Raw genomic sequence first — 17,155 nt, 5'->3', positions numbered from 1 at the left:
CCTCGGGTTGTGTCGAGTCTATCAAACCAGTTGTGTGGCCCTAACCTCCGTGGCCTTATATCTGCCGTGCTGCCGGGCCAGTCTATCTTCGCTCAATATACAGTAGACTTCAGAGAGCAGCACAATGGGGGAGGCAGGGAGGTGAGCATGTTAGAGGCGTGCATATTAACGAGCCGCAGCGAAGGAAGCCAAAGAAGCCGGCGAAAAACCGGCAGAGACGGTGCGGGAGGCGGGGACGTCCTCCCTGAGCCTCGCCTGCCTCGGCCTGGGCTGCTTTTGGGGCTCGGCATTGATGCGGAGCGCGGAGTCAGGGAGCGGTGTCCTCCCCGTTTTGTTCGGGCTGTCACTCGCGCTCATTGTTCGGCATGTTCTACATGTTGTATCCCATATGGCCAGCTGGGCCGGGGACCCCTCACAAAACCCAAATTGTGCCCAGCTTTCAAACCCAGCATTGTTGTCTGTGAAAGGAAGGCGAATTAAAAATTCGTGCTATATCTATTCTGGGAAGAAGAAAAAAAAAAGAAAAAGAAAAAGAAAAAAAAAAAAAAAAAAAAGAAAAGAAAAAAGAGGGGGCGCAAGGAAAAAGAATCCCGCTCTCTTCCCTCCCTCTCTGCTCTCTTTGAAGGCCAACAGAGACTCTCCTCCCAGTGCCCGCTGACAAGTTTCTCTCTCATTTCACAGGAAATTCCCCCCACCCCTCGCAAAGCCCCGAGCGCGTCCCCTGGCAGGAGCCCGCGGAGCTGCGCTGCGCGGCCGGGCTGCGGCGCGGAGGCCGGGGCAGAACAAGGCTGCATTGAGGGCGGGCTGGGCTGCAGCTGCCGCCTCCCTGCGCGGCCCGGCCGTACCGCCAGCCCGGCTGGCACGTCCCGCTGCCTCCCGGAGAAACGGCCCTTTCTTCCGCGCTCCTGCTTGTGCAAGGCTGAGGGAGAAAGGGAGGGAGGGAAAAGGAAAGGGAGAGGGACGGGCAGAAATTAAAAAGAAAAAAAAAATAGGGGAAATAAATGGTTTGATTTTAAAAACGGCAAAGAAAAGGGGGGAAGGAAATAACGAAAATGGGAAAATAAATGAAGAAATAAAGAAGAAATTTAAAAAGAAAAAAAGGGAAAAACTATTAATAAAATAAAAAGAAAAAGGGTGGAAAGGAAATAGAAAAATCAAAGGGAAGAGGGAAAAATAACGAAAAAGAAAAGAAAATTAAAAGAAGAAGAGAAAGGATGAAAAAGAAAAATATAACAAAATAACAAAAAGCAAAGGAAGAAAAATTAATCTGAGAATGCAGAAAAAGAAAAATAACGGATGGGACGGAAAACAGGGGAGAAAAGAGAAAAAGAACTGGGAGAAGCCCCCAGCCCGGGCATCCTCCGTGCCCCAGGCGGGGCGGGGGACCCCAGGGCTGCTCGGGATCGTTGTGGTGCCCGGAGCTGCTCCGGGCTCGAAGCGGGCCCGGAGTGCTCGGACGAGGCTTCCCCGAGGGGGGTCCGGCTCCTCCGGTCCCCGGCAGCCCCGGGAACCCGGCCGGCCCCTCTCGGCCGCCAGGGCGGGGCTGGGTCGCGACACGGCCCGCGGGTCGCGATTTGGGGCTCTAGCGAGCGGTGGAAACTCGGCCCGAGCTTCAGGCCCCGCTCCGTTTCCTTCCCCCCCCCCGCGGTTTTCCCAGTTTTCTCCTGCGGCCGGATCTCCGGGACGCCCCCGTCCCCGCGGAGCCCGACGGTGACTTCCCCCCGTCCCCTATTGACTGTAGGGCTTAGGCGGCAGCGCTGTGGGTTTTTCGGGGCTGCTCGACGAGCCGCTCGAGGAGGAAGCTAAGCCAATATTTACCGACCGCGAGGGCAGTTCTCGGCGGGGTTCATTAAGGAGCCGGGGGGGCTGAAAGGGCTGCGGGGGGAGCCCCGGGGGGCGGCCCCGCCACGGCGCTGGAGCGGGGAGGCGAGGCGAGACCCTGCGCCGTGTTCCGGGAGATTGGAGCCGGCTCCCCCGCAAATAACAACCCCCAAGCTCCCCGAAAAGCATCCCTGGAGGTGTTCCTTGCTTTAAACGAGGGGCTGGGGTCGGTTTACTGGCCGAGGACTGTGTTTTTTGCGGCCCCCCGAGACAGTGCAGCAGCCGCGGGGAGGCAGCAGAGCCCCGCGGAGCCCGGCGCAGGACGGGGCGGAGGCTACACTGTCCCTCCGCGCCCCCGGGCATGACAGAGCGGGGGTCCCCCGCGTCCCTGTCCCCTGAGCACCCGCCCTGCCGCCCCAAAGGCGGGATGGCCGCGCGGCGGCGCTGCTGGATAAGGGACGCGCCGTCGGGGCCGGCCGGGACCCCGCGGCGAGGGGACCCTCGCATCCTCCCGGTGACACGGAGAGGAGGGACGGGCCGCTGGAGGGGTGGCACGGGCCCCCAGCCCCTGCCTCGCCCCGCTGCAGGAGGAGCGGCCTTAGCCCTAAACGCACGGGCCCGGGGACATCGCTTTGGAATTCAGCACAGGGCTCGTGGCGTGACGAGGTCTGGCCCCTGATCCTCATGGAGGGCAGGACACCACGGCAGAAGGGACTGGTGTCAAACTCCCCAAGCCCCAGAACCCCACCTTTGAGGCAAGCAGAGTGGCCCCAAAGCCCGGGCAGGGTTTGGCGCTCAGTGCTCACCCTTTCCACGCCGAAAGAACAAACAAACCGATGGCGAGGACATCGTGGAATTCCGGAGAGCTGGAGAGGATAAGACAGCACATCCACGGCTTCCTCCCGGTTCTCCCCCCCCTACAGGTACGGGGACATCTCCCTCCCTACACTGGGGACACTGGGGACAGGTGAGTGCCTCAGGATAGCCCTGTACTCCTCCCTCACGAGGTGATGCCTCTCTGAATTTTGGGTTTCATTCAGTGCTGGTGAATTTACTGGCGAATTTACTGCATTTTGGACAATACCGTTAATTAACGGTAAATTAATGTAGAGAATAAAGGAATTTCTGACGAGAGAGACACAGGAGGGACCCCTCCCTTCAGCTCCCCCATGGCCCTTGCAGGCAGCAGCCTCTCTCTTTCCCTCCCTCCTTCTCTCCTACCCGTGGCCGGTGCATGTTGTCCCCACCTCCTTTTCCTCCCCAGTATTTAAATAACCAGCAGACTCAAAGAACCTGGGATGCTTCAGCTGCAAAGGACAAACACTTGATCGAGGGAAAAAAAAAAAAAAAAAAAAAAAAAAAAAAGGAGGATTTAAGGCTGCACAGTGGTTGGATACAGCATCCTTCCCTCCCACAGGCCCCACAAGTCTCACCAGCCACAAAACTCAAAGTTTGTCTGAACACATTTTATTGGGTCATACAAAGTTTTGGGCATTTTCGGTGGGGTTCATGCACTGGCCCTGAGTTCCATTGACATATCTGGGATTAAACCAACTGGGAGTCACATCCATGCTCTCAATACAAAACATCCCAGGTCTCTGGGAAAACCCAAGAGCTCAGACAAACTCTCCGGGATTGTTTCAGGTTCACTTGGACAGAGTGCCTTCATCCTGCCCTGTGATCTGCCATGTTTATTTATTTAGCCCCAGTTCAGGGAAAAAGTTCTCCGTGAGATAAAAACTGCAATAAATAAATTGTGTCAAATCATGCTGTCATTGCCTCAGATCAGATCTGGCCAAGCAGGCTCACCTATTTCGGGGAAAAAAAACGGGTTTAAGAAGTGGTTGTGTCTTTGGATGTGCAGGCATGCAGCTGCTCCTCCCCACCACCTGTGGGATGCACCACTCCTGGCTCCTACACACACATCCTCCAGGGAAGGGGTGTCTGAAGGAAAATAATTCAGCTCTGGTTGTTCAAGAGTATAAAACAACCAATCCTGAAAGATTTCCCCCATCGTAGACCTGCCCAGCTATTATTATTTCTCCCCTTTTCAGTCAGAAAAAAGTCACTGACTCCTAAAAGAGGTGAAAGCACTACACAGTATTCTTAACCCAAAACCAGGCCAAGTGATCTAGCCTCAACAAACTTGGGATATAAATGGCCATACGTTTCTCATATCTTCGGGGATGGGTCTCCATCCTTTGCCACACCATGGAGGAGCTCTTGGCAGCACATCCCACAGATAAACAACCCTCCTTGGTGTAGCCCCTCCTGAGGGCAGCTGTTCCCCAGGGGTTCAGCAGCTCAGGCCAAGCATGGCTGAAGGCTTTGCTCAACGTCTTCCTCCCCTTTTATCTTCCCTTGCCATTCCAGGGGCTTGGAAAGGGCTGCAGCTCTCCTTCCACAGCCTGCACATGAGCTGGCCTGAAACATTTCAGAGGGAGCCACAGGGAAGTGACCCCTGAGTTCTTTCCCCAGGTGTCTTCCCAAAATCCCACAACAATTCCATGAAAGTGGTTTTGGAGCCCCTTTGGCTGAGACAGGTGTAAGGCAGAGTCAATGGGGTGAGCCCAGGACTAAACCAGTGACTCCTAGGCCAGCCTTTTTCCTGCCCCAGGAGTGAGAGGAGAAGCTACCCCACATGTATCCCGAGGGGTTTGGAATTCCCCCAGCAGGGAGAGAGACCCTGGCTGCACATCAGATCCATCCTAGGTGAGGAAGGGAAGGGATCAGTAGTGATTTTGGACACAAACCAGGGGCCACCACCCCAAGCCCTCCTTTGTGCCCTTTCAACACCTCCCAGGGGGTGATGTTGGGAATTCCCTGCCACCCACTTCACCCTAATGGAACCTTGACCCCACTGGAACTCGTCCATCATGGCCATGACAATCTGTGTGTGCTCCTCTGTGTAAGATCCATGGATTTCCATGCCCAAGGGAAGTGCTGGCAGTGCCAGGCACCTCATCAAGCTCCTCCTGACACATTGCAGCCAGGATGGAAACTCCTTGTGCAATCCTAAATATCCAAAATGCCCAAAGACAAAGGCCTTAAAGGGCAAAACTCCCTCCTGGCTCAGAGGATGCTTTTTATACTATGGATATATGTAAGACTTGCCTTTGATGTCCCTCTCAGAGTTAGAGAACAGCTGGATGAAAACCCATGACAAAAGGGAATTCAGCATTGTCATGAATGGTGACTTGAGGTGGCAGCTGTTTGCTGTGGGTTTCAGCAGCTTCTTGAGTGAGGACACTTAAAACTCTATATTACACAGAAAAAAAGGCAATGGAAACGTCCCCAGCTTTTTGTATTTCAGTTCTCTCAAGGGTGTCTGAATGAGGTGAAAATAAAACACCCCAGAGCCATCAAAGAGTAAACAGAGCTGATTGTGGTGAGGAGGGAGGGGAAGGAGGAATGGTCACTCAGTGTGTGCCCAATACCTTCCTGGCACACCCTGGAGCACCCCACAGACGGTAAATCCAACCTCCCTTCCTACACAAAGTCTTGGGAAAATTAATCCATAAACTGATCACACAGTGTATCTAAAAAGTCAGAGGAACGGTAACATTGGAAGTCACTTTGCCCTGGTGGAGTCCATTCAGGATAAATTTTTATTCTCCTCCCTTTCTCTTGAACCCAAGGTTTGCAAATAATGAACAAATAACGAATGCCTGATTACAGAAGAGCAGCCCCAGTGGCGTGTGGTCCTGCCTGACAGAAATCCACCCAAAATCTGGACTGTCTGAAGTCCCTCTGGAACACATCAGTGGCTCCCAGCTGGGCCACACAGCCACAACATAAAAATGTTGTCACTTCCAGTGCCAGCAAAAATGTTCAGCAGGGATTTGGTGATGCTGTGGCAGTGGGGTACAAGCTCTGGGAAAAGCCATATAACATCCAGCTCCATCCATCCTGGTTTGTGTGGGTGCCCAGAGACACCAGCTCACCCTATTTGCCTTTGGGAGATTTTGATTTTGGAAAATATGTTGGTTTTTTCCCCCTGGATTTCCCAGTACCTGTAAAGGGATAAATCAACTCAGTGGTGTGCCTGAAGCCATCTGGCTGGTCACATCATCGGGTTTTTACCACTGGCATGAAGAAAATAATAAATAAGCCCAGATTTTCCATGTGGCTGTTGCCATTGTGCCGGGATTCAAACAGGAATCTGGGAGCAATCCCTGTTTAGCCCCACCCTGTTGTTACAAAGCCAGGCTCTGTTCACAGCCCAAGGCAGGTGAGGGCAGAGAACAGCACCTACCTAGCTTTGGAGTTTTCCTGCTCTAGCTCAGACACAGGGGAGCTGAAGAGCTTCGCTGTTCCTGCTCCCCAGTTAACGATAACCATTGCCTATCAGACAGGGAGAATTCCATGTGTCCTTCCAGCAGCTCCTGTCCCTGGTCACCAGCAGGGACACTAGGGACCTCTCCAGCGCCCCATGCAAACAGCATTTATACCCCTAAATACTCAGTCTCTACTTTCTGCAGCTTGATTTTAAAGGCAACCAGCAGCTTTTCTCCTTGCCGTCAATAATTTATGGGCCATTCCAGATAGCCATTAAACATATAATCAAATTAAGTTAACGTATCTTGAGGTTTGCAACCCAAGGTTTCCTGCCTCAGCCCACAGGATGCCTCCCTCTGTTTGGGTTGCCATTTAATCACCACACAATATTTGTTTTGGCTTGGTTGTATGTGAGGAGAGATTTATTCCATCCCATCTGGCTGCAGTGTGGGAGTCAGCAGGGGGAAAAGCTACCCTTAACTCCTCCACTGGCTGCCTTAGGGACCTTTGGGAAGGAACGCCACAGTGGAGCAGCTAAAAGTGTTCCAGCTACTTGCTTTGACACATTGTTTATCCGTACTATCAGTTTTTAAGGAGTAACTTCCACCACTCCAGGCTTCTTCCATCTGCTGAGCTGCCCACACAGCTCTCAGAGGTAATTGCACGCAGAGCAATCCCAGCTTTGTCTGTGCCCCTTGAAACCCCCCAAAATAACGACAAGGGTTTAATCTGCATTTATTTGGGATGATTTCAGCATCGCTCAGCACACCTCCCGCGGAACTCGAGAGGAACAAAGAACCCATTGTACCTCGTGTGCCACACTCAAAGCCCATCAAAGCCAGCACCAACTTGGAAGAGCCTTGACTTGAGATCCACTGGAAAAACTCCCAGTGACTTCAGGAGTCACTGAATCAGGTGCTCCAAGAAGGATAAGCCACACTGGTGGTGACAGGCTTCATGCTCATTGCCCTTTGGAGACAGAACAAGAAGTTCTGAGAAGACACAGAGGCAAAAAACCAGAAAATATCAACAATAAGCCTCAATAGCATTGTCTGTAATTGAGTATGGAGTGACTGGAGAGAGCACTAAGTGCTTCCCAGATCTGCCTTGAAAACTTCAGGATTAGGGAGGGTGAGAGCAGGGAATTCACACAGGGAGCTGAGTTTGGCACAACTTGGGCACAGAGCAGCTCCCCGGGAGGGAAAAATGAGAGCAGGGAGATCATCAGCCCAGCCCAGCCCAGCCCCACATGCTGGGTGAGGCACAGGGGAGGAACCAGCCCCTAAACAACAAAAAGCAGCAAGGCAGATGCCCCAGTGCATCCTCCTGAGGGACCAGCACCTTCCTCAGGCAGCTCTGCATCCAGAAAACTGCCTGGGAAACCTGTCATCCTTGGAATGCTTGCGTGGGGTCTCCAGCCAGTGCCTGGGGGGGAAGAAGAGACAATTTCAGTTGTTACTTCAAAGGAGGGAAAACAGTGCCAGCAGGAGAGGAAGGTGAGCTGAGCAGCAGCAGAGGCACAGGAGGAACAGTTTTACTCCTCAAGCAGCATCTGAAGCACCAAGGTTTGTGTTTCTGAAAATTCCTGGCACCCACTGTGCAACAAAAGTCACTCTATGAGACCATTCCCAGGCTCCGAGCAGAAGGGATCTTAATTGCCACAGAGACACTTTTCACTCCCATCTCTGGATCGGCACTCGGTGGTTCCTGAGCTCGGGAAATTGCCACTCTCTCTTGATTAAGTGCTTAATTGTGGCCAGAGCTTCCTTAAGTGTTTCCAGCCCTGAGCTGCAGTCCCACTTCAAACACGTTATTGACTTCCTTATCAATTTCCTCCCCAGGAATCCCTTCCAAAGGGTGCCTGAGGGGTCCTGGGTGCATCCCTGTTCCGCAGGGAGCTGAGTGGAGAGCCGAGAGACGGAGAGCACTCACTAACTTGGGCTCCATCAGGATGTTTTCCTTCAAGGAAAACACAGACAAAGTCAGAGGAATTTAGCAATTATTTTAGCAGGTGTCCATCCATGGGAATGCTGTAAGCCAGGTTTTGAGAACCTTCATTCTACTCGAGGCAGTTCCCACCTGTGAACTCTCCAGGATCACCCACAGTTCTGCAAAAAGTTTCTGGCCATGGGGAAAAGCTGTGGTTAAAATCCCTGAAGGCCTTGCAATGGTGACACCAGCCCCAGCTCAGAGCTGCTTAATGGTTAATGGAATAATATTTCCATCCATTGTAGATGAGAAAAGATAATTACTTTCGGGGTTTAACAACCAAATGTGTTGATCCAAATGTAATCTCAGTGTTTTAGCATCTGATTATTACATCAGAAACACAAATGTCAATGGGCCGCAGCAACCGAGTTGTCAGAAGAGGGGAAAGGGAGATGTGTGACTTAAATCACACACCAGGGGAAAGATACCACCAAGGGACATTTAACTTGAGTTAATTAAAAATACTCTACTTCCCTGTAGCATTCTGGGAGCTGGGAGCTTATGTTTTCCCTCAGTGATCCTTCTGCTACGCCCAGAACAAGGGACAACCAGAGGGGACAAGTATGGGTCAATCCCTGCTCTCCCAAACCAAGGATACAAATCCCAGATGGCTCATTCCCCACAGGAAGGAATGGCTGCAGGAATGTTATACACTGAGGGTGCTTTGGTGCTTCCATCCCAGATCTTTTTTCTGGTATTCAGCTAGCACCTGTCTCCAGCATCTTCTATCACCTCCATGGGCCCTGCTGGGCCTATTTGTCCCTGCTGTCCCAGACCTGCTCTGCTGAACCCAGAGAACATGGGAGAGGTTTCCTTTCCAACCCAAACCACCCCAGAACCTGCAGCAGCAGCCCATTCCTGAGGCAGTTTAGACAGGAGATGACAGTAATCCCTGTTCTCCAGGAATTCCTGTTCTCCCTATCCCAAAGGCATCCAGCACACACAGGGACCAGCAGACGACATTAACACAAGCATGCTGCTGAGAACCAGCTGGAATTGTGGTGCTTTCTGCTGAACAAAGCCCTTGCCTTGATTTCTCAGCCAGGTTCAAGTTCCCAAGAGGCTGAACATCCCCCACCCCATCCCTGAAACACCCAGTGCTGTATGGAATTTTATTAAATTGCCAGCACAGGTGGCCGTTCAAAGTTTGTGTGGCTTGATGTGATCGATGGCAGCAAAACACAGGAATAAAAGAAGAGGGAGGGGGGTACCCCTGTTTGTTAAAGCTTTTTCTTTTCCCTTTTGAATAAAATGTCAACTCCATTATATAGATGTCAACTCCATTACTGCAACACTCCTGTGGCAGCCTCAACATGGAACTATCTGCTAATAAAACAACTTTCTCACAGGGGGAGCAGAGGGCAAGTTACCTGCTGGAGGTTCCAATCTGGTTAAGAAAATTCCTGTTTATCCCTGCAGGCACAAACACCATTTCCATTATTCTGGTTTCCTCCTCGTCTTTGTCGGCCCCAAAGTAGAAACCTGCTCTTGTATCCTGATGAGCCTGCTGTGGTCACGGACCTTTCCTCGTTAGAGAAGGCAGAAAATGGGGAGAGTGGTGCCTGCTGTGCTGGAAAAAAAATCTGGGTTAGAATTGTGGAATAGTCTGGAATTGAAGGCACCTGAAAGGTCCCCTTGTTCCAGCAGCAGCCAAGGTGGGAGAAACAGAGAAGCAGGTTCCTGGAGGTCCTACTCCAAGGGGATGTTCTGTCAAGCCCCCTGAGGGGGGGTCTGGGGACAAGTGCCCCCCAGGACAGCAAGATCTGCCCACAGGCAGAAGGTATCATATACACCACCCCAAAAGCACTTTCAGAGGAGCCCCTGGAGGTGTTTGGCATGTTTGTGTGCCTGGGAAACCAGGATACACTTGGGAAGAGAATTTGGGTGTGTGAAACTGGGGGCTCCCATCCTTCCACAGCTCTTTTGGAATAAAAATTATATTTTTAAACAACCAGGAAGGCAGGGAAGCCACTCAGCCTCACTAGGCATTGGTTGTGAGAGGCCAGGGCTCCCCCCTCACTCTCAGGTTCGCTGGATGCATACAGCCCCATGCAGACAAAGATGAGAACATATTTAGGAAAGAATAAAGAAACCCATTCCACGATGGGAGTTGTTTAGATAATTGATTTCCCTTGGACTTAAAAGCACTAAATAACAGCCAGTGAGTCACATCTCCCACATAACCTTTTCCTTCAAATCTCTCTTCCAAAGTATTGGCCTTTGACAGAGGTGTCTCTGCGAGTGCAGCTCCGGCAGGCTCTGAGACAGCTCATAGGTAGGACCTTGCTGAGAGAAGGCCGTGACAATTCCTCAAGCAATTATTTTTTCCCCAGTATCCTTTGCATAGAGAGAGCTAATTAACTGCCTGCCAGGTTCTGCAGATCCAGGGTGCAGAATGAAGTAGCACAAATGTCATAATTAATTAGCAGTTTAACACCAGAATGAACACGGCAAAGGTGGCATGTCAATATTCCAGCACCAGGTGGGGGGAATTCCATGTGCCAGGCACTGGGGCATGTCCAGCCTGGACAGAAGAGGGAATTTCTTAATGGAAAGGGTGGTTGGGCATTGGAAGTGCCCAGGGAGGTTTGGAGTTACCATCCTTAGAGTGCCCAAGGAAGGACTGGAGGTGGCACTCAGTGCTCCGGGCTGGGGACAAGGTGGGCGTTGGGCACAGCTTGGACTGATGGGCTGGGAGAGATTTTCCAATCTCAGTGGTTCTGTGATCCCACTACAGAGCCCCAAACTGTTGGAAGCTCAGCTGGAATCACTGAGAAATGAGGAATAACCTGTCCTGTCCCCCCAGGAACTGGGCAGGGACAGCCCATGCCAGGCAGGGGGCGTGCCCAGCCCCAGGCCCTGCTCTTTCCCGGGGACTGTCGCTGTTGAGTAAGAAACAATACAGAGTCACTAGAAGGTCGGTTTGTACAGCATCTCCCCTTTACTTCAAATTTCTATTTTTTATACATCGTTCTGATACAGATAGACTAGATTGGTCAATTAATTAATGGATTTCATTTGATTGGTTAATTAACAAAATGCTTTTTTTATAAGCAATCTTAAAGAAAAACAGATAGTAGGAAAACAACACTTGCAGGATGTTTATAATAACAAGCTATCATTGTTTAACTCCCTGAAGTCTCACAAGATGATTCTGGGAAAACTTATTTAGTTTTCTCGCTCTCTGACCAGGCTATCACATCTGCAAGGGACAACATTCATCCTACCTCTCCCTCGTCCACAAGGGAGTTTCCCTATTTTTAGTGAGAATGACTCTGTCAGTGGCCACCAGGCAGCTCCCAGCCCCTCTCCCAGCCCACCTTGCAGTGGGGACAAGAGTGTGTTTGGCACAGAGACACAAAGATGTCACACAGACCTGAAGCTGTCACACACCTACCATGGGCAGCAATTCCTTTCCCAGGGGTGGAAGAGGGGCTCAGCAGCACAGAGCTACCAACTTCTCTCTGGATTATGGGTAGACCTGGGGCAAGCCCAGCACCAGGCCCACCCCAACAAAACCAAAGCAATTAGAGTCATCAAGGCTGGCTCCTGGCAAGAGCCAAAACCCAAGAACTCTCTGAGAAAACTCTCAGCCCTACCCTTGTTCCCTGAGCAGATGTTCCCAGTGCTGGTGGGCACCGGGGAGTGTATCCCACATACCTGGAGCCCAGCAGGGGACAGCTCCCCATGGGACAGACACCTCAAATCCTGCCCTTGCGAGACCCACAGCCCTGAAAGTAAAAACCCCAGGGCTCAGGCATGATTCTCAAGGACTCCAGAGCAGGGCAGATTCCTGCAAGAAAATAAAAGCAACAACTTACAGACAGGCATCCTTGTCTCCTTCCATCCTCAGCTCCCTCAGCTCCCTCAGCTCCACTCCCTTCCCCATCCACTGTGGTGGATCTTCAGGGGGAAGAGCAAAGCAAGGGACAAAGCCCCTCAGCCCTGCATCCATTTGGGATCATCCTGCTGCCAGCGTCAGGCTGTGCCAGGCAGGGAAGGCAGCACTTTGGGTTATTGAAATGCCACTCCTCCTTGCAGAGCCAACTCCATGGTGACAAACAGCGCTGGGGAGCCGTGACACTGGCAGGTCAGAGCCAGCATGGCAGCACCGGGAGGGAACAATGAGACAGAGCAGGAACTCGGGCTGTGGGAAAAAGGATGGCTTTGAGGGGGAGAAAACGCATGGCATGCAGGAGAAGGTCCTTAACTTCAGTTTCCTCTTTTTTTAACCTAATGAAGTCTTTTATTAACCCCATCTGGAAGAGGCCAGCACCTCTCCAACATCTGCTCGGGGGCTTTGTTCAACTGTGAAACTTCTCCTCTGTTTTTTCAAGTGTGGCTTATTCCAGCACTTCAACAATGGGATGTTCCAGGGATTTCTGTCCCCCTTAAGTGCTGACTCCTGCAGGTGAGATCCCCAAAACAGTGGTTCAGTAATGTCCATCAGTCATGAGGGACTGTGCACCCCAGAGTTGCACACAGGAATGCTGCTGCTCCTCGGGACAGAGCAGCGGATTCCCAAAGCTGGGAAGGTATCAGCAGGGCATTCATCCTGCCAGTGCCTCCCAGAGCCCAGAGAGAATTTCCCTGTGGAACAGCTTTGGATCCCAGCAAAGGTGGCTACAGCAGCAGGGATTTCTGTGGAGAAAGCCTAGGAGACATCTCCCAGTGCTGCGTGCTCGTTTGAGAGCACCACGCAGGCATCCTTCACAAATCTGGTTTAACAGATGCATCCTGACCTTGTCTTGTCCTGCTCTGTTATTCTCAGCTCCGGCCATTCCCCATCCAGGATCTGTATCACTTCCACACCAGGCTGTCCCACAAACCACAGGAGGCTGTCCCGCAGCCTCCCTGGGTCCCTCATTTGGATTTAAAGGATGCTTGCGTGGTGTTTCCCAGCCCTGCATGGTCTGGAGCTGCTGGCAGGACACAACAGGGCAAGGAGGAGTCTATATCCAACCATGGAGAATCCATGGAGAATCCAGCAGCATGAAGGGCCAGCCTGGAGCTCAGGGGCCCTTGGCCAGGTCCCATCTCAAGGTGATCCCACAGCAGGACTGGCTGTCACACCTCAGATCCCACAGATTTGTTCCAGGTTTATCCCACCTTTGCCATGTCTGGGCTCCAGCTCCTTCTACTCCAGCGTCAGGGAGCAAGCCCTGAAGCTGCTCCTCAGCTGCCACTGGCAGGGAAATAAATATCCCAAAATCCCAGTTGATCCCCATTTCACATCCACAGCTGCACCACTGGACCATTGTCCCTGGCTCTCCACATCCCTGGGAAATGACACATTCCCTATTCCCCTGTCAGGTCCTGCACCCATCAGACACAATCCTACTCCTCAGGGTTGCACAGAAAAGAGGGATGGATTTTTCCTCCAAAAGAGGGAATTTCTCCCCAGTTTGGTGTTCCAGGGCCCTGAGTCACTGTGGTTACTCCTAACTGTACATGGAATAGCGCTCTGATTTTAGAATTTGTGGAGATTATCCTTCAGAAAGTCTCTCTACTTCATTACTTCCTCACACTGTATCTAAATCCAACCCAAATGGAGTTTTTTTCCATCTTTTTATGTTCCTCTTTCCCAAGAAAACCCATGTGCTTGTCTGGGAGTTTGTGTGGATCCAGCACTGTAAGGAAGCAAACTTCCCGTCTGGACACAGCCAGCCTCTGGCTCCTTTGCCCTCCCCACCAGCACAAGGATCTCTCCTGGGCAGCAGACGCAGGGATAAAGATCACCCCAAGTCCCCAGCAGCAGCACAGCATCCTGGACATGCACTGAACCCAGCTACCACAGAGCATGGGGATGCTGGATAACCCTGGAAGTGCTCCAAGCCAGGCTGCACGGGACCCTGGCAACCCAATCTGGAGCTGGCATCCCTGCCCATTGCAGGGAGCTTGGAACAGGAGGATCCTTCCAGTCCCTTCTGTCCCAAACCGGGCAGGAATCCCATGGTGATCCCACATGGAAAAACATCCATGGGCCATGTGGAAGGGCTCCCATTCCAAAGGCAGGAGCAGTCACAAGCAGCAAAAACCAGGAGGGAATTTAGACTTGGGAGTAACTCAGGAGCCCAGATTTTCCTGGTGTTCCTTCACCCATGCTTCAGCCACAGGGAAAGCCACCCTTGTTATTCCAAATAATTAAAACTGGGAAAACAATATGGAATGAAAAACACAGCCTCAACAAAGGGAGAGAGGCAGTGGGCCCAGCACAAAGGAGACAGTGGCATACGCTGCTGCCAGGCAGGAATGGGGCAGGGATAAAGGAGCAGGGATTGGGGATCAGGGATCCAGGCACAGAGCACTGTGGTGTCAGAGAAACACCTGTGTTCTGTTATCTGAGGAAAAGCTGGAGGAGATGCCTCAGGATTATTACTGGAGTATTTTCTGCCACCTCAATAATTGGGAAAACCTTAAAAGCAGCTCTGGGATATTTAGCTTTCCTGCTGCCCACACTGGAACCTGCTTTGTTCACATCCACACACTTTTCCCTTTCTAGAAACTTTTCCCAGCTGGATCTGAGGGCACAAGACATTTGCCTGAGAGCTCAGTATCTGGAAACACCCCCTTTCACAGGCAGAATAAAAGCAGGCTTGTCCCCTCTCTGCCACTCAAGCCCCATGGGAAAACACATCCATCCAACAAGCAGGAATTCCAGGGAAGGGTATGTGAGACCAATATATTTATTGGCAGCGGGTGGGGGGTGGTTATCCCAAAAAAGCCGCATAACTAAAATCTACAGCCACAAGGATAAACATTACGCCATGACAGTTATCATCATATAAAGAGGGGCAGGGAACCCTGCGGGTGGACAGGGAGATAACACCCCCTAAACCTGACTTTAGAGTAGACCAGACCTGTCACAGGGTCTCCTGGTGCGGCCGAGCCACCGCCAGCCATTCTTGGTGGGCATTCCTGATGAGCATTCCTGCCGGGCATCCCAGCCCGCAGTTCCTTGTTCAAGGCTCGACTTCCCCAGGCAAGGGAGAGGCGGCCACAGGAGCGGCGGTGTCCCTGCACCGGGTTAATTTGTTGCCTTCCCTGTGAACAGCCCCTTTAGCATGACTTCAAACTCCTCATTCGGGGGTTTGCGTGGAAATGGTTTTAAAGAGCGCTGGAAACCCCGGGTTCCTTTTCCAATCTCGCGACGTCTTTAGAAAGCAATTCCTTAAGCCTCCATTTCCGAGACCCTTTTAATCTGTGCAAATTATTGGTGAGCTGAATCAAGGCAAACTGCCCCCCAGCGCTGTCACTGCGCAGAGAGAGGCCGCCGCTGATTATTTAGAGGAAACCATCGCTTTTGGACTGAGAAATAAATTAGCATTTATACTGGATTATTGAAAAACGCCCCCCCAAAAATCAGCCTCCATCTTCGTGTCAATTGTGGCTCACCGAGGTCAACACCTCCGCTGTGACAGGCATGGGCTCTCACACAGCAAAGGACAACTTATGTGTTGAAATGAGTCCCGAATATGTCATTATTATCCGGGAGACAAGCCGGGCTGGGAAATAACATCTGCACTCCTGGAAATAACTTCTGCACAGCCCAGGATCCAGGCGACCTTCAGCGGAATGGGGGCAATCAGGGAGCAGGGAAAAACACCCCCAAAAATTAAAATCCAAGAGTTTGGCTTCTTGGTTCTTTGCTGTTGCATTTCCTATGTATCTGGCTTTTTTTGTTCGGTTGGTTTTGGGTTTTTTTGAGTTGTTTTTTCGGATATTTTTTTGTTGGTTGTTTTTTGTTTTGTTTGTTTTGGGATTTTTTTAAATTTGCTTTTCAACTACTTCACTTGGAATCTGCAGCGTGATCCTCCCAGGGTAGGGAAGGAAGAAATCCTGTTTTGTGTGGAACCTCCAGGTGATGGAGGGTTAGGTTAGAAAAACACATTCTATAAGTGAGAAAGACTTCAAGTTTAGGGGGTTGGTTTTTTGTGAGACATTTGCCACATCAAAATTATTTTCTTTATACCCACCACCGAAACGATGTGGTGCTTTTTATCCCAAACATCACATTACGGATGTGGGGAAAATTCTGGGGTTTTTTCAGTGCAAAATGGCCACGAGGCATTTTGCTGGCTGCATTTCTACCAGCTACACCTGGGCCGTGTTTTTCCTTGGGCTCCATCAGGGGATGCAGCGATGCCTCTGGCCCCAGGATAAGGGTGAGTGGTGTTCCGGTGGGCAGAGGCCTGGCTCAGCCCCCGTTGTGTCCCAGGGACCTTCCCCAGCCCTCAGGAGCCCTGTGCCAGGAAAGCTCCACGTCGCTCCTCATCCCAGCTCCAGCAGCAGGATTTGGGGGTAGCTCTGGTGTTCAGGATCCCTTTTCCCCCTGACTCCCCCTTCCTGGGCTGTTGTCCTGGGGCACCCTCGCCAGATTTTCCCCCCTGTGCCCCAGGTGCCCAGTGCAGGGTCCTGGTGTGTGTGCAGAAGCTGTGAGCAGAAGCTGGTACCACACCTGTCCCCTGAATCCCTACAAACCACCTCACTGGTGCCACATCCCAGAAGCCCAGCTTACAGGGCCAGTCTGACACAAACAGGACCAGTCCCTCTCAGTCCTTCACCTTATTCTGTCTGGTCTGCCCCCAAAGCAGCACTGAGGCCTCGCTGAGATCCCAAACTGCCCCAGTGGCCTGCAGGGAATCATCCCTACAGCACAGGAGCAGCCTCTCCCTTCCCAGAGGGAAGCAAGGACACCACGCTCTGCCATCTGTCCATCCGTCTATCCGTCCGTCCATCCCCAGGGCACGGTTCCTGCTTTGCCAAGCTGCAGGTTCCTGCTAGAGCTCTCTCCCTGAAGGGCTGGGGGACTCCAGCCTGATCCCCTCTGCAGGGCCCCCCTGCCCCAACAGCACACGGGCACCTCTGTGTCCGAGGAGGAGGGAGGGTTCAGCAGCTCCTTCCTGGAGTGTGAGCCCCAGAAAGGAGGGGACCCGCTCCAGTAGGGATGGAAAACTCCAGGTGCCAAAATAACATTAAAATAAAATAAAATAAAATAAAATAAAATAAAATAAAATAAAATAAAATAAAATAATCAGCCATTAGAGAAAGACTAATGAAGAATGAG

At 51.7% G+C, this 17,155-nt stretch overlaps 1 long non-coding RNA gene across 4 annotated transcripts; it reads right to left on the bottom strand.

Annotated features, from left to right (window-relative positions):
- Positions 1–6,818: 6,818 nt before the first annotated feature.
- On the bottom strand, positions 6,819–16,440 carry LOC146767983 (uncharacterized). Of its 4 annotated transcripts, none has more exons than XR_014953884.1 (3): positions 11,910–16,422; positions 9,459–9,658; positions 6,819–7,524 (listed from the first exon to the last, which is right to left on the bottom strand). It is a non-coding gene; the product is annotated as an uncharacterized LOC146767983 (long non-coding RNA). The 4 variants fall into 4 exon arrangements; XR_014953885.1 differs by having other exon boundaries at positions 9,459–9,653; positions 11,910–16,418; XR_014953882.1 differs by having other exon boundaries at positions 6,819–9,658; positions 11,910–16,440.
- Positions 16,441–17,155: the final 715 nt, after the last annotated feature.

The sequence above is a fragment of the Lonchura striata genome, chromosome 3, assembly GCF_050655825.1.
Source record: "Lonchura striata isolate lonStrDom1 chromosome 3, ASM5065582v1, whole genome shotgun sequence".
Taxonomy (NCBI): domain Eukaryota; kingdom Metazoa; phylum Chordata; class Aves; order Passeriformes; family Estrildidae; genus Lonchura; species Lonchura striata.
Note: the sequence above shows the minus strand (reverse complement) of the source record. Positions and strands in the feature narration are given on the sequence as shown.